Source organism: Primulina eburnea, unplaced genomic scaffold (assembly GCF_022965805.1).
Source record: "Primulina eburnea isolate SZY01 unplaced genomic scaffold, ASM2296580v1 ctg903_ERROPOS189874, whole genome shotgun sequence".
Classification (NCBI taxonomy): domain Eukaryota; kingdom Viridiplantae; phylum Streptophyta; class Magnoliopsida; order Lamiales; family Gesneriaceae; genus Primulina; species Primulina eburnea.
The window spans coordinates 46,080-61,703 of NW_027331664.1; the positions used below are offsets into that span (position 1 = coordinate 46,080).

The following is a 15,624-nucleotide window of genomic DNA, read 5'->3' on the forward strand; positions in this document are numbered from 1 at the left end:
AGGAACTGAAAAAAACCGACAGGGGTGCCATTGATATTTAAAGAGAACTTGCAATGAGAAATGCAAGCCAAAACCATGGCAACCACCGGATCCGAGAAGCCTAGCTTACTCAGAAATCTGGAGGAGGAAAGGTCATTGGACCCTGTCATAGTCTTAGTCACATCCAACTTCATGATGACATTGCCCCCGCGAGGAGGAAGGTTGAGACAATGGATGAGTTCCTGGGCAAGAAGGATGTTATCAGAGATAAGCCGGCCAGGAACAAAGCCACTCTGATTCGGCGAGATAATCTTCTCAATAACCTTTCTCATCCAAGAATAAAGTGACTTTGATATGATCTTGTTCGTGACATTACAGAGGCTAATGAGGCAAAAATAAGTTCAGGATTGAGCCCCCTCGACTTTCGGAATCAGAGTGATGGTGGTGGCGATGAAGCCCTGGGACATCGGGGACCCAAGAAAGAAATCCAACATCGCATCGAAGACATCATGCTGGATGTTCGAAGAAAGCCGAGGAAAACCAATCGGGCCCCGCAAAACTATCTATGAGGATGGAAAAAACGACAGCACGAACCTCTTCCAAGGAAGGGTCAGCAGTGAGAGAGCGGTTCTCTGAGTCCGAGATCAAGGGGGTGAAATCAGAAAAGTCATGACAACTCAGGACAGAAGACTCACCATTAAGCAGATTCTGGAAGAAGACTGTTCCAGAGCTTTGAATGAGATCGGGATAGGTGAGACAGACCTCATCCTCCCATATACGCATGAGCTTATTAACCACACGTCTCTTCTTGACCATATTGTGGAAGAGTTTGAATGTACAATGACGAGGAAAAATCCGTAGAAAGTTAGCTAATATGGGCTTGAAGAAATGTGAAGCAAATTCATAACTTTTTGGGAAAATTGCAAAATACTTCATAAGATTTGTAATGCTTTTGTTTTACCACTCAATCACGTAAGTTTTTTAATTAGTAAAACAAAAAGGAAGAATGAGTGACTCATAGGGAAAAGACAGACAAAGCATGTGCGTTTCTGTGCCTGGGACCAAGGCAGGTGCCTTGGATGCTTTAAATTAGTTCCTTGGATTAGGATCAGTTTTACCCTTTAATCATGAAATGGTAAACCTGTGATGATGGCACCTATAACTCAAACGAGAAGTCATTATCAATATGAAGCAGAGATCAGCAAGTAAATGCCACAACAAAGTCATAGATAAATACTCTCAAGTCCATTTGACTAAATCCAAAAGAAAACGAGAAAGGCAAAAGGTAAAAAGAACCATCACATTTGAGTTACAGAGAACAACACATTTATCCAATAACATAACAACAGTTGAGCAACACGCAGCAATCTGTACCTTATAGCTTTAGGAAAGTGTTGAAACATCTCAATGATCATCTGATCACATTCTAAATCCAATATGACAACACAAGACCTGACTTTTGCCACAGTTTCAAGAATAGAGGCCCTCTTATGATGAGATCTGCTAGATGTGCCCGACAAATCCTTAAAAATTATTACAATCAATTGAAAAACTTGTTGTATTATGCCCGTATGAAAAAGAAACATCCGAGGGGAAAACACATGCAGAGAGAGATGGGGTAAGCTAGAGAATCACCTTCATTTTGTCATCATATGGAGCATCTGGGGCAGTAATTCTGGTGATCTCACTGATGCAAGAAGCCACACCTACTTTGACATCAACATCAGAATGCTTTAGAAAATCTTCTGCAATCAATGCATCCAGCAGCGGCGAAAGGGCAGTTAGCATGGATTTGGCAGGCGACTGCTCCACTTTTGATAAAAGTTCCTCTACTCGCTTAAATCAGATCAAAAGAACAAAAAATATAATAGGCTGTATACCAAGAATTAATTCGAAATCATAAACAAATTGGAAGTCGAATTTTTAATCTTAATGAATTTAAGGATTGTTACCCCAATAAACACATAGAAATATGATGTTCTCACATGCGGCATGCTGCATGCCTACCATACCATCACAGAAACTCTACAAACGAATACCTAAACAAGTTCCAAACATTATAGTAAAGCTCAAATTTTAGTTGATCCATGAGAACACTTATTCCCCTGAAAAGAAACGTATTTGGAGGCTAATGAAACTTCTTTTGATTCTTTCAGTAATATGAGAATTATATTATTTTCAAAATTTTACATTACCCTAAATTTTGTTTGCTAAGAGGGATATGTTCATACAAGTGACAACAGAAACAATGTCATGTGGATCCCAAAAAAAATGAATATAGCTACAAAAAACAATCATTGAATTCTCACAAAAAAATAAAGGTAATTATTTAACAAGGCACCTCGTAATGTTTTATAATTTTTCTCACTCAATTTACATAGAATCCTTTTAGTAGGTTAAATTAAAACAAATTGCAAACAATGCTTCCAATAACTAAGTGTCACGCCTTATTTGGCAAGAGTTCAACAAAATTTGCAAGAAAGCAGAAATAAAATTGGGATAAAATATCGATCATAGAAAGATAATTTTTTTTCCTTCTTTTTCTTTTTTACAGAAAAAAGGAGATGAAACAAGACATTTTGGGATTAATTGATTGAGAGGGTGGGAAATAGCTTACATCGAGGAGACGGAGGAGGTCATCGAGAGAAGAGGGGGCTGAGAAAGAGCGTTCCCAGCTGCTGAGAGCCGTCCTTCCATCTCCATATCTGGAAGCGGCGGCTTAATTTCTAGTAATCTATTAACAGATCGTTCTACACAAATAAATAGATTGCAGCTCGATTCACGAGCGTCGAATAACGTGGACTCAGGAACCCTACGAACGATGGGAAATTTTAGCTATTTCTTTTTTATCCAATATAATTTATAATATTCACACACACACACACATATAAGTATATATATATTATAAGTATATATATGATAAAAATATATATTAGAAAACTGTGGAATAATCTCAACATATACTAAACTATTTCTTGGTAATTGGCCGCCTAAACAAAAAGTACATTTTATGTTTAATTTTCCTTTATTTTTATTTTTTGACGGTGAGAACTCTTGTAATTTATTGAAAACTGAAAAGGGCAATGAGACGAAGAAGCAAAAGAGGCAACGGCGTAAGCAACACAATTCGCAGAACGCCAAGCATGACTAAGAGAGGGGCTTCCCTGAAGAGCCAGAAGTCGTCTGATATCTATTGCTAGGGCCCCAGCATAACTGAAGTTCTCTTCTTCTCCCATGAATGCTTGCACGTCGAGAAGAGAGTCCGATGAGATATGATGAAGCCGGAGATTATGTGTACTGGACATGTTGAGCCCTTTTAATATAGCGAGAAGCTCAGCATACAAGACAGATGAGGGCTTCTCAATTTTGTTTCCAAAAACTAGTATCGGTTGTCCCTCATGATTACGGATTACATCGCCAATTGAATATCTATGAGTGTGCTTAGGGCTGGGAAAAAATAAAAAAATTTCGGTATACCGCATATACCTTATCGAAATATACCGTGTATACCGATATTAACGGTATACCGAAAATTACGGTACGGTTATACCGTACCGTAATTTTCGGTATCGATATCGGTATCGGTATATGTTTTTTAAACGTTCGGTATTTCGGTATACCGACATACCGAAAAATTATTATAATAATAATTAAAATTATTATTATTTGGACCAAACTTTCAATTGTAATTTTATTATATATTGGGCTTGCTTTTATATTTGATATGGGCTCAATAGTGAATTAGTGAAGAACGACTAGCCCAACAAGAAAACCCACTTACTCTTCTTTCTCCTTCATCGTCGCGACAATCTTAGCATCGTTCTGAAGAGAAAAAAAACCCTAAGCCCTACTTGTGAATCTTAGACAACGGAAAATCTACACAAAGAAACGAGAAATTGATGATTGTGAAAGGTAAATCTTTTTTATTAACCCCCTGTTCTGTCTATATTGTGTTGGAGTGTTTAGGTTTCTTTGGTTCCATGTGTACACGTTAGACGAAGGAAAACTCTCTTGAGGAGTTGAACTCAAGCTTCAATTCTTGTTATCTCCCCACCTAATGAGTTCAATACGTTGACTGTTATCAGTGGTGGAACAAAAATAATTAGTTCACCTTGCATTATTTGATTTCGACACAAGCTTATAGTTCTTGATTTTTGTTTTACGTCATTCAAACGACCTTGCAGAGAGTTTAAAAGATATTTTACGAACCAATCAGTTGCCAAAATTTTAAAAGGTAAAATCTCTCTTGGAAATCAAAGCATGATACCAATTTGTTTTTGTGTCAAAGATTTTCAGCTACAATTCTACAGAGTACTGCTAAGTCTAATATCCTTTTTATCTTTCAATACATGGGTTTTTATTAAGAACCAAGTTTTTTTAAGTTCAAAGTTCCATCTGTTCATACTTACTTCACAGGAATAGAGTCACCAAACTCAGTCAACCTACTAATTAAGTTCGAAGTTCCATCCTCAAAATTCAGAACCAAGTATTTTTTTAGAAAAAAGAAACTAAAACTAATATGTAGTGGAAACAATATTTAATTTCAGTAGTTACAAAAAAGTGAGTGCTGCTCTGTTTAATTGGAAGCATTATAAATTCACACTCTCTGTTTATTTTTCTTGTCTTGTTTTTGTATAAATAATAACATTGATAATATCTGCATTTTGTTTGTAGGATCATACGATTATGGAATCTAATACTCTCCTAAGTTCATCTCAAACATCAAATGCAACGGGACATGAAACACAACAGTCCACGGCTCGAAAACGACCAAGGAAGCCTCCTAAAGTTCCTCAACAATCCAAGAGTATATTTTGGGAGCATTGTATAAAGGGAGGAAGAAAGTTGAGTGATGGGACCGAACAACAAATAGGGATATGCAAATATTGCAAACTTGAGATCCCAGCAGTTTATGGAAGTACTAGTGGGTTAAAAAACCACTTAGTAAAGAGGTGCAAGTCAAGTCCGCTCTACGAAACGAGTGGGGATGCTAAAGGTCAAACTATATTGACGAGTGTGACTATGGGGCAAGAAGTGCCTTGGTTCCTCATACTTTTAATCAAAAAAAAAATGTGAATTGAAAGTTGCAAGGTACGTGATTCTCGATGAAGTGCCTTTTAGGGTTGTCGAAGGGAAGGGGTTTGTAGAATTATTGCATGAATTACAACCAAGATTCTTAATTCCTTGTCGAAAAAAAGTTGCAGGTATGGTTTATGATCTTTTCTTAGTTGAGAAAACTAAGATAAAAAGTGTGATCGGTGCCAAAAAGGTGAGTATCACTACTGATACTTGGACATCCATTCAAAACATAAATTACATGGCAGTGACAGCTCACTTCTTGGATAGTGATTGGAAGCTACATAAAAGAATAATCAACTTCACAAAAATCACTAGTCATTCTGGAGAAGAAATTGGGAAGATGGTTGAGGTTTGTCTGAGAGAGTGGAAGATAGAAAAAGTCTTTTCAATTGTAGTTGACAATGCTTCTTCTAATGACACTGCAATTGACTACTTGAAAAGAAGAATGAAAAGTGAAAATTCATTGTTGTCTGAAGGGAAATACTTGCATTTGAGGTGTGCTTGTCATATAATTAACTTAATTGTTAAAGATGGCTTGAAGGAGCTTAATGTTTCAATTAAAGCTATAAGAAATGCAGTTGTTTTTATACATTCTTCTCCATCAAGATTGAATAAATTTAGGGAGTTTGCCATGCTAGCCAAGTTTTCTAGTACATCAACAGTACCTATGGATGTCAAAACGAGGTGGAATGCAACTTATAAAATGCTTGAAGTTGCATTAAAGTATCGAAGGGTGTTCGAAAGGATGACTGAAGAATGGTTGCCTTTTATGAATTATTTTCGTGAAAAAGATGATAAGGGTAAAGAAAGGATTGGGCCCCCAATTGCTGATGATTGGGAGACAGCAAAGGCTTTTGTACATTTTTTGAAAAAATTTTATGATGCCACTTTGGAGCTAAGTGCATCAAAAAGTCCTACCTCTCAATTGATTTATCAAACAATGATTGCACTACAAGTTGAGATTGAAAGAAAGAGACATGATGATTCAGATCCAATTCTTAAAAAGGTAGCATGTGCAATGAAGTTAAAGTTTGACAAGTATTGGGGAAATTGGAATAGCATGAACCCTTTGATATTTATTGGTAATATTTTGGACCCGAGGAACAAACTTCAAATGATCAAAGTCACTATCAGAAAATTGGGAGGTACTCCTACAAGGATCAAAGAATTTGTTGATAATGTCAAACAAAACTTGGAAACTTTGTGGTCGGAGTATAATTCAATAAATGATATATTGAATGTCGAGAGTCAAAGTATGCAAGTAGAGTGTGACAATAGAGATGGAGGTATTAGTGGTGGTGGTCTTTGTGATGAATTGTTTGATGATTTGGAAGCACAAAACGAAGAAGAACAACTTCAAGTGATATCTAATGAAGTAGATAAGTATTTGACCGATGAGATTGAAAAACGATCTAATCAATCTTTCAATCTTTTGGAGTGGTGGAAAGGAAGTGAAACTAGGTACCCAATCCTTTCATTGATTGCCAAAGATATTTTTTCAATTCCATGTTCAACCGTTGCTAGTGAGTCCGCTTTTAGCTTGGGCAAAAGAGTTGTGGATCCTTTTAGGAGCAGTTTGATTCCTAAAATGGTAGAGGCATTGGTGTGTACTAGTGATTGGCTAAGAGCAGAGGAGTTCTCTTTTTGGAAAGATCCAACAGACGATGACCTTGAACTATACAAGGAAATTGAAGAAATTGAAAAAAGTAATATTTTTTTTATTTAGTTAAGTTTAAATTTATATAATATCATTGTTAATCTAACATGAATACTAATATTTCTTTTAACAGCTGCAGATGTCACTCAAGGTCATGCCAACATTTCATCTTCATCCTCCACTTTGGACTAACTTGAAGAGTGAGACTATAATTATGTTTACTTATTACAAATCTAATATTTTTAACTTAATGTAGTTTTTAACTTTTGCATGTCCTTTGAGATAGAGGAGTTTCAACAAAATTATAGTTAGTAAGATTATATTTATGTTTACTTATTTCAATTCTAATATTTTAAGTAAATGTAGTTTTTAACTTTTGCAGGTCCTTTGAGATGGAGGAGTTTCAACACAATTATAATTAGTAAGACTATATTTATGTTTACTCATTTAAATTCTAATATTTTTAAATTTTAGTTTTTTACTTTTGCAGGTCTTTTGAGATGTTGGAGTTTCAAAAAAAGTGCAGGACATGACACTACTTTTTGCAACTAACCTAGAACTTGTTAGAATAACAATTTGTGATATATTTGATGTGTCATTTGTTTTGAAATACTCTGCTTATCTAGTAGAATCTTTTCTTGTTGAGTTGCTCTTTTGAAACATATATATTATAAAACTCTATTGTTCGATCTGTGACGTTTAGTTTCCTTTTAAAGTAGATATGACTTGTGTAGTTGAATCTTTGCCGCATTCGTCCGTAGACCTTTTTTGTTTTGAGATATTTATGTTTTCTTGGAATTCATTTGGATAAATCATGTTATTTGCGGTTGCCAAGTGAAATTTGAGGTATGGTTCTGATTTTTTATTGGTAGGACAAATGGTTAAAAGTTTTTTTGTTGTGATTGTAATGAGATTAACAATTTTTTTGGAAAAATTTCGGTATATACGGTATTATACCGATACCGTACCGAAATTGCGGTATACCGAATGTTTTTGGTAAGAACGGTATGTAGTTTATGTCATACCGAAATGTCGGTATACCGACATGACGGTATACCGAAATTTCGGTACGGTATCGGTATGTATTTTTCGGTACCGAAATTTTTCGGTACGGTAGACGGTATTACTTAAAAAATTCGGTATACCGTACCGAACCAGGCCTAAGTGTGCTCATTATAACATGTGTCCACATCCATCCGGAGAGAATGCATAGGCGGGGCCATCCAGGCTGTCGGAGCACGCACTGGGTTACGGGCAGGAGAAATCCTCAAAGCTCGACGAGCTTCCTGGAATTCTTGAAGAAGAATCTCACACCACTTTATATTGATAGAAGAATGACAATCTCCGTGGATGTGGCCCAAGCACGCATCACAAATGCCTCAAATTCATTAATACTTAGCTTTTCTTTCATCCAAAGGGAAATATCTATCACATCCAGATGACATGATAACTTTAGAATCGGCCAATAATATATTCCTTTCCAACAGCGCTTCATGACCGAGCAAGTGAAGAGGGCATGGACAATAGAATCACAAAGTTGGCAACATAAGGACACTCTCCAAGAATCGGGACATGATGTGCCCTTAAATTATGCTCCGTCGGAATAATGTTATGCATAACCCGCCACCAAAAAATACGAACCTTCGGAGGAATACTAAGAAACCAAATAAATCGCCACCATTCAATGGAATGATTACCCGAGCACGAGAGAGGAGAATCAAAGAAGCCAATCGCCACTTTATAACCGTCACGGACTGAATATTTACCCTTCAGATCATATGCCCAAAACCGGAAATACTCCTTTTGAGATTGGGAGAGAGGGATAGCCAAAATGTCCTTGACAAGATGGGGAGGGAAAAGATTGTGAATGAGAGGTTCATTCCAAGACTCCCCATCGAGAAGGGTACAAACGGTAGCAAAATGTTCAAACTCAGGAGGAGGGGACACACAATCTCGTGTCCCTGGAATCGAGCACTCTTTAAAAGTAGAAATTTTCGAGCCATCTCCCACTTTACAAAACAACCTTTTTTCCAGAAGTGGCCTACTCCATAATATCGATTTTCAAATGTAAGAAGGATTACTTCCAAGGGAGGCATTCCTAATATCTTGGTGACGAAAATACCTTGATTTCAAAACTCGTGCAACCAAAGAACTTGGCTTAGTAATAATGCGCCAAACCTACTTAGCCATCAACGCTCTATTGAATGTCTCATTAATTTTCCTTTATTAATATATGTCAATATTCGACTATTTGTTTATTTGATGATTTTGGTCTTGTATAATTTTATAAAATACAAAAAGTGAGATATATTGACTTGATTATAATCTTCACTATTTTATTAAAAATATATATTTTTAAATCTACGGATTGGATATGCTCTAAGTCGAGCCTTCACATGGAGAATCACATGTGAAACAAGTGGAAGCAAGCTCCAATTTTACTATTTTATTAAGTCTGATTGGACATTGTTAACTATTTGATACCGAAACCAAATTATATTTTCAAATTTAGCCCTACGAGTCATAATAAGAGGCCCAAAAAAAGGTAAAAAAAACAGATAAACAAAATAGAAGAAAAAAAATATGGTGCATCTCACAAACTGTTTTTTTAACTCCGTGATAAATAAACCAACCATTTCCCCAATTTACACAAAAAGTTGATTAAAATTGATTAAAAAAATACCATTGAAATAATATGAAGACGCCGCTTTACAAATATAATGTGATTTTTTTGTTCTCAAATTTTTGTTTTCTCGATCAAATTTAGGTATTATGTAAATTATACATTCACAAGAAAATCATGATTTTGTTTTTATTTTTGAATATATATCCCGTTATTTATTGGTTGAACATGATGTTTGTCTTCGTATTTATTTCAAAGTTTGAAGGATGGTAGTCTCATTTTATTTCACATATTTTACATTCTAAAGAATTTCTATAATGAGTTATTCAAATTTTGACGTACACAGATTCAATTGGAAATTTTTTTTAGTTCTCTTTTTGTAATCCATTTACATTGACCATCAACACTTCACTCGCACAAAGCTGGTGGGAGGTCGATCGAGAGGTCATCTCGGCTGACCTCCCATACATATGTTAATCTCGTAAATCAGGAGGTGGTCGACCTCCCATCACAACCCGAGCCGACCTCCCCGCGTATGGTATCGTGTGGATTGGGAGTGTTTCGACCGAGCTCCCACAGTATCCAGAATGTATACGGGCTCCTACCTAGGAGAGTTCATACTCAAACATTAACAGGCAGCCCACAGAAATAAAGCTCAAGAAGGTAAAGCCCACAAAGATTTAATCTAATCTCGTCCAAGATTCTTAGAATCTATACTTACCAAATCAGGACTTTACTCTTCTCTTATAAATATCAGGTTTCATTCATTGTTTATTGATTCATATATATTCACTCACTCTACACACACAATATTCTCTATGTTTTCTATTATCCGACTTAAGCGTCGGAAGGACTACATCGAAACAACCTTTCGGCCCTCTTCTAACGTTCTTGTTTATGCTTCCAGATTTCAAAGGCCCAATCAGAGCTCTCAAAGTGAGATCCGACCTCCCAGCTACTTTCCCGAATTTCAGCAACATCAATTTGAGCCGTCTGTGGGAAATGCTGAGCAAAGACGTAGACATGTGAGGGCGAAGAGGAATAAGAACATGCTCTAGAGGGGATCAAGGAAGAGGTACGACGGATCTTATTCTGGATCAACTCGCCAGGTTGATTAATAGATCCGTGGAAGAGGCCCTCGGTCGAAATCACGTTCCACCACCACCACCACCACCACCACCTCCTCTTCCTCCTCCCCCTGATCATCTAGAAGAAATGTGTGGAAGAAATCATAGGTTGGGCAGACAAGTAGGAGGCCGACCTCCTCCGCTGGACAGGGAGAGCCCGCTCACACCAGAAATACTGAATATTCGGATCGTCCGATCAGGGTTCGGATCGTCCGAGCCAGGTGGCTGGACACGTAGAAGACATGCAGGGTTCGGATCGTCCGAAGTGTACCGGATCGGATCTTCCGAAGTGGATAGGATCGTCCGAACGTTGGCTATAAATAGAGGCGCGAGGCTTCACTTCTTCTCGCCAAGTCCGAGCGTTCCAGAGCATTTTAGTCGTTTCCGATTGGTTTCTAGTCTTTTCCCGAGGTTCAGGCACTAGCGGGGAGCTACTGGTTTTGTAGCGGAGCTGTGCTCTAGTTGGGAGTTAGCGACATCAGTGGGCTACGGACGCAGGCTTGATTCTAGGGCGGATTGTTAGGATCTGCTGGTTTGAGGTACGAAAGTACTATCCGAGATATCCTGGTCGAGTATACATTCTTATATGTGTTGCATGATTATTTGCTGCATTGATATATGTCATATGATGCATGCTATTATGTCACGCTTATTGCTGCATGTTACATTTCATCTTGAGCCGTATCTCTTTCGAGATAGCCTTTATTGTTGAGCTGTATCTCTTTCGAGATAAGCTATATCTTGTGGGGCCGCTCAGCACTGTCTTGTGGACGCATGGACACCGAGAGTACACAGTGGCCGACGGGTCCGGAGGGCTTCGGTGATCCGGGACATTTTAGGTCCACGTCTGATCTTGTAGTGGATGCAGTGACCCAGAGGAGTACCGCGCGGCACTATCCACTTGGCGCCTCTAGACTGAGCATATTGAGATCTTTTGTGACTCCTGTTTCTTGACTACCCTGGTATCATATCATAGCATGTGCATTTCATATAGGCTTGTATACTCATGCTTTTGTACTGGGCGTTCTTATCGCTCACGTCCTCGGTTTTGTTTATCTTGGACACCCCATTTCCGCGGGGTAGGCCTCAGGTTGGATGGCTCAGGAGGAGGATGAGGAGGACGTGGAGTAGCCGGTTGAGTTATTTCTTCAGTACCATTTGATTCGATATGGTTGTACCGCATATTTTATTTCTAAGTTGTTCTGGATATCATTTGGGTTGTATAACTATCGTTGGTTGACCATTTTCCGCAATTATCTCTGATTGTTTTTAATTAAGTTAATTGCATGCTTAGTTCTTGATTAGTAGGTGATTCTGGAACGGGTCACTACAGAAGACCTCCCACTCAACTTTCTTCAGCCGATCTTAAGGGACTATGATGGAGTACAGACCCTAAAGAACACTTAGAGTGGTTCAAAAATGCCACCCTGCTACACAGATACTCAGATGGGGTGAATCCAGTGTCTTGGCATATCCGCCAAAGACTAGGCATCTCCGCCCATGACTCAACACTTGCTTTGCTATAAATCAATAGACTAAGCATATCAATCTCATGAAATTGCAAACATCAATGCAAGAAAGTAATGTATGTAGTTTTTGGGAAACTCGAGTCCAATCTTACTCAAGTCGATCTCCCGGTTAACATTGATTTATACATTTCTTTCGTTGTGGTTCGGCTCTGATCTGTCTTCGAATCCTTCGATATATCAATATGGAAGGACATTCCCAATAGGCACAATATCAATATACAATATCAAATCAATACTGGATATAATCAGAACTTAATCAAATTCTGTTTCAACGGCATAACGACACAAATTCAATATACCCAGCAATACAATATCAGTCAGATATCAATTCCAACATCTCATAATCGATAACAATACAAATCTGATATCAATTTTCAATCAAATCCATTCTGAAAATCATAACAATTTCATACGGTATATGTTCATCAATCCGGTTTCGATTATACAATGTCTAACATGTCAAGAACATTATATATGAATCATATCTGATTCCTTCAATATCATAATTTCAAAACATCTCAAAACGTAGTAAAACTTACGTTCAGTCGAAGCTCTCGTCGATAGAAACACAGTACTGAAGTCGGATTGAAAATCTGACGGACGGATCTGCCGTAAACCTCAAATTTCTAAAATAAAAGGCGTAAGGATTTCTATCAATTTCACGAAGCCTTATTTTCTTTTTTCCTTCGTCCAAATATTGAATGAACGACTATATATATATATATATATATATATATATATATATATATATATATATATATATATATATATCAATGCATGGCTAAGGCTAGGTGGCTTATTCTTTGTGCAGCACGTCTCGCGCATATGCGCGACCTCTCTCGGCGCATATGCGCGAGACCTACTGGTCTCGGCATTTCCCTTCTCGGCAGCTCGCGCATATGCGCGCACCATCACCGCGCATATGCGCGAGTTTCTCTGGACTCAGCATCATGTCAATACACCTCCTCGCGCATATGTGCGCCCTGTCTCGTGCATATGCACGAGGTCCTCTGCCTGCCTCGCGCATATGCGCGAGGCGTACATTCCTCGCACATACATCATCACATGCAATCTCATTTCGTGTCTCGGTTGGCCCTTTCATAATCATATCAAATCATAAATCAATAATCGCAAATTATCAGCAAATAAATCTCGGGCATTACAAAATTCTTAACTGGTATATTCTCCTCCATTGTCAGTCCTCAAACACTTGATTTTCTTTTCAGAATCAAATTCAACATGCGCTTTAAAATCTTTGAAAACTTGGAAAACATCTGATTTCTTCTTGATTGGATACACCCAACATCTCCTAGAGAAATCATCAATGAACGAGACAAATTATCTCGCTACTCCTAGGGATACAACCGGTCTTTGCCAAACATCCTAATGAATCAGCTCCAATATCCTTTTGCCCCTGGCAGTAGAAGTGCCAAACTTTAATCTGTGTTGTTTACTGGTAACACAGTGCTCACAAAAAGGTAGTGACACTTTCGTAAGTCCCGGCAGCAGCATCCGTTCTGAGAGAATTTTCAACCCTCGTTCTGACATATGCCCGAGCTTTCTATGCCATAACTATAGCGCCCTTACCCGAGCCACTACTAAACAGACTAATAAACATGCAACATTAAACTTAATACCAACAGTTAAACAGCGGAAACCAAATACTTAATCATCTTACAACTCAAATGAAAACAAAACAATAACAGCAGTCTTAAATATTAATACAACCATAACAAATACAAAACATAACCCTGAACGAGAAAACGATAAACCACAGAAAACCTCCACTAGATCACCACCGAAAACCCAACTGCTCTAGCCACTGCCCTGGTCGTCCGAACCGTCCAACCTAAGACCTGCCCCGTGGAATGGGGTGCCCAAGATGAAAACAAGGACGTGAGCGACAATCGCCCAATACGAGAATGTACGAGTATACAAACTAATATGATGCATGCGAAATGCAATATGCTCGGATATCAAGGATCAAGTCAAGAATCTCATGCTCAGTCTAGAGGCGCATGAGTGTGTAGTCTCTGATCTGCCCTAGGCATGTTTTGGCTCCCACACTCATCATCAAGACGTGGACTTGCAATGTCCAGGTCATCAGAGCCCGCGGGTCCCATCGGACACTGTAGCTCTCGATGCCCCATCGTCCACAAAACAGAATAAGGTTGAGCGGCCCCAACAAATGAGGTATATCTCAAAAGATATCAGGCTCAACATGATATGTCATGCATAATATGCCAAAGCAGTAAAACATGTATCATGCAACAGATAAATATGCAGCATATAAGTGTGTATACTACGCTTGGATATCTCAGTCAGTACATCACGTACCTCACTAAAACAATCTGACAGAAAGCTCTGAACCTAGACAATACCAACATAATGAAATCACTAACAAACCAGATCAAACATGCTACAAGTTCTCCCTAATGATCCTTAAATCACTATCTAAGGATTTAGGATTATACCTGCGTCCGTCGTCAGCCCGCTGATGATGTCTCGATCTCAGTTCACCGACCCCTTCTCGAGTCGATACTAGCTCCGAAACTTCCCGACACCAAAGTGCCCTAGAAACTGACTAGAAACTATGGTACAACTAGAACTCTCTCTGAAGAATGCGGTGAAGGAAACAAAAGAATCGGCTTCCATTTATAGGCTGCATCCGCACTATTTCAGAAAATCCGAACCAATCTTATCTGCCACATGTCAGAATCTCATTGGTCTAGTTGGATTTCTCGAGATAATGTAATCCGAAGTAGGTCGGGTTATCCATTTAAAATTCGGTGGATACCAACAGCTTAATCCCGGATTATCAATTACTTCATAATACTTAATTAACAACTCATTAATTATGTCTTAATTAATACTTCATTCAAAATAAGAATTCGGGTCATTACAATAACACTGTTAATTCTTCTCCTGAACCAATTGATGCAACAGCTAGTTCTGCCTCTTTGTATGTTTCTCCCAAAAATAAATACAGATATGCAGCAACTTTTTCCGCCTTCATAACCACAAGCGCGTCCTTCACAATTTTCATGATCTCGTTCTCGACACGAGTTTTGCACCCGATGTCATCCAATTGCCCCAAGGACAAAAGATTTTTCGTCAGTCCTTTCACATGTCGTACCTCCTGTATGGTGCGAATGGTGTCATCGAACATTTTTATTTTGATAGTACCGGCCCCAGCGATTTCAAAGGCATCATCATTTCCCATGAATACAGATCCTCCTGAGACTGGTTCATAATGATCAAACCATTCTCTCCGAGACGTCATGTGCCACGTCGCTGCTGAATCCATAATCCATGTGTCACAAAATTTGTGCCTGCCTTCTGCAACAGTTGCTGCTTCGCTGAATAATATTTCACTACCACCTGAAGTACTGACCACATTTCTTTGAGAACTTTCTCGATAATAGTACACTCTTTCTTGAAGTGCCATTTACCGCCACATTTAAAGCAGTAAATATTTTTCTTCTTACTTCTCGACTTTGATCTACCTCGTCTTTGACTCCCACTGGAATCATGGTCCATAAATCTTCCTCTTATCATCGGCAAAGCCTCTGCCTGCTTCGAAGTTACCAACCTATCTTCCTTATTCTTGCGCCGGCTTTCTTCTCCGAG

General features: G+C 38.3%; 1 long non-coding RNA gene across 1 annotated transcript; it reads right to left on the bottom strand.

Moving 5' to 3' along the window:
• Positions 1 to 1,205: 1,205 nt before the first annotated feature.
• Positions 1,206 to 2,818, bottom strand: LOC140822553 (uncharacterized). Its single transcript, XR_012115987.1, has 2 exons — positions 2,597 to 2,818; positions 1,206 to 1,815 (listed from the first exon to the last, which is right to left on the bottom strand). It is a non-coding gene; the product is annotated as an uncharacterized lncRNA (long non-coding RNA).
• Positions 2,819 to 15,624: the final 12,806 nt, after the last annotated feature.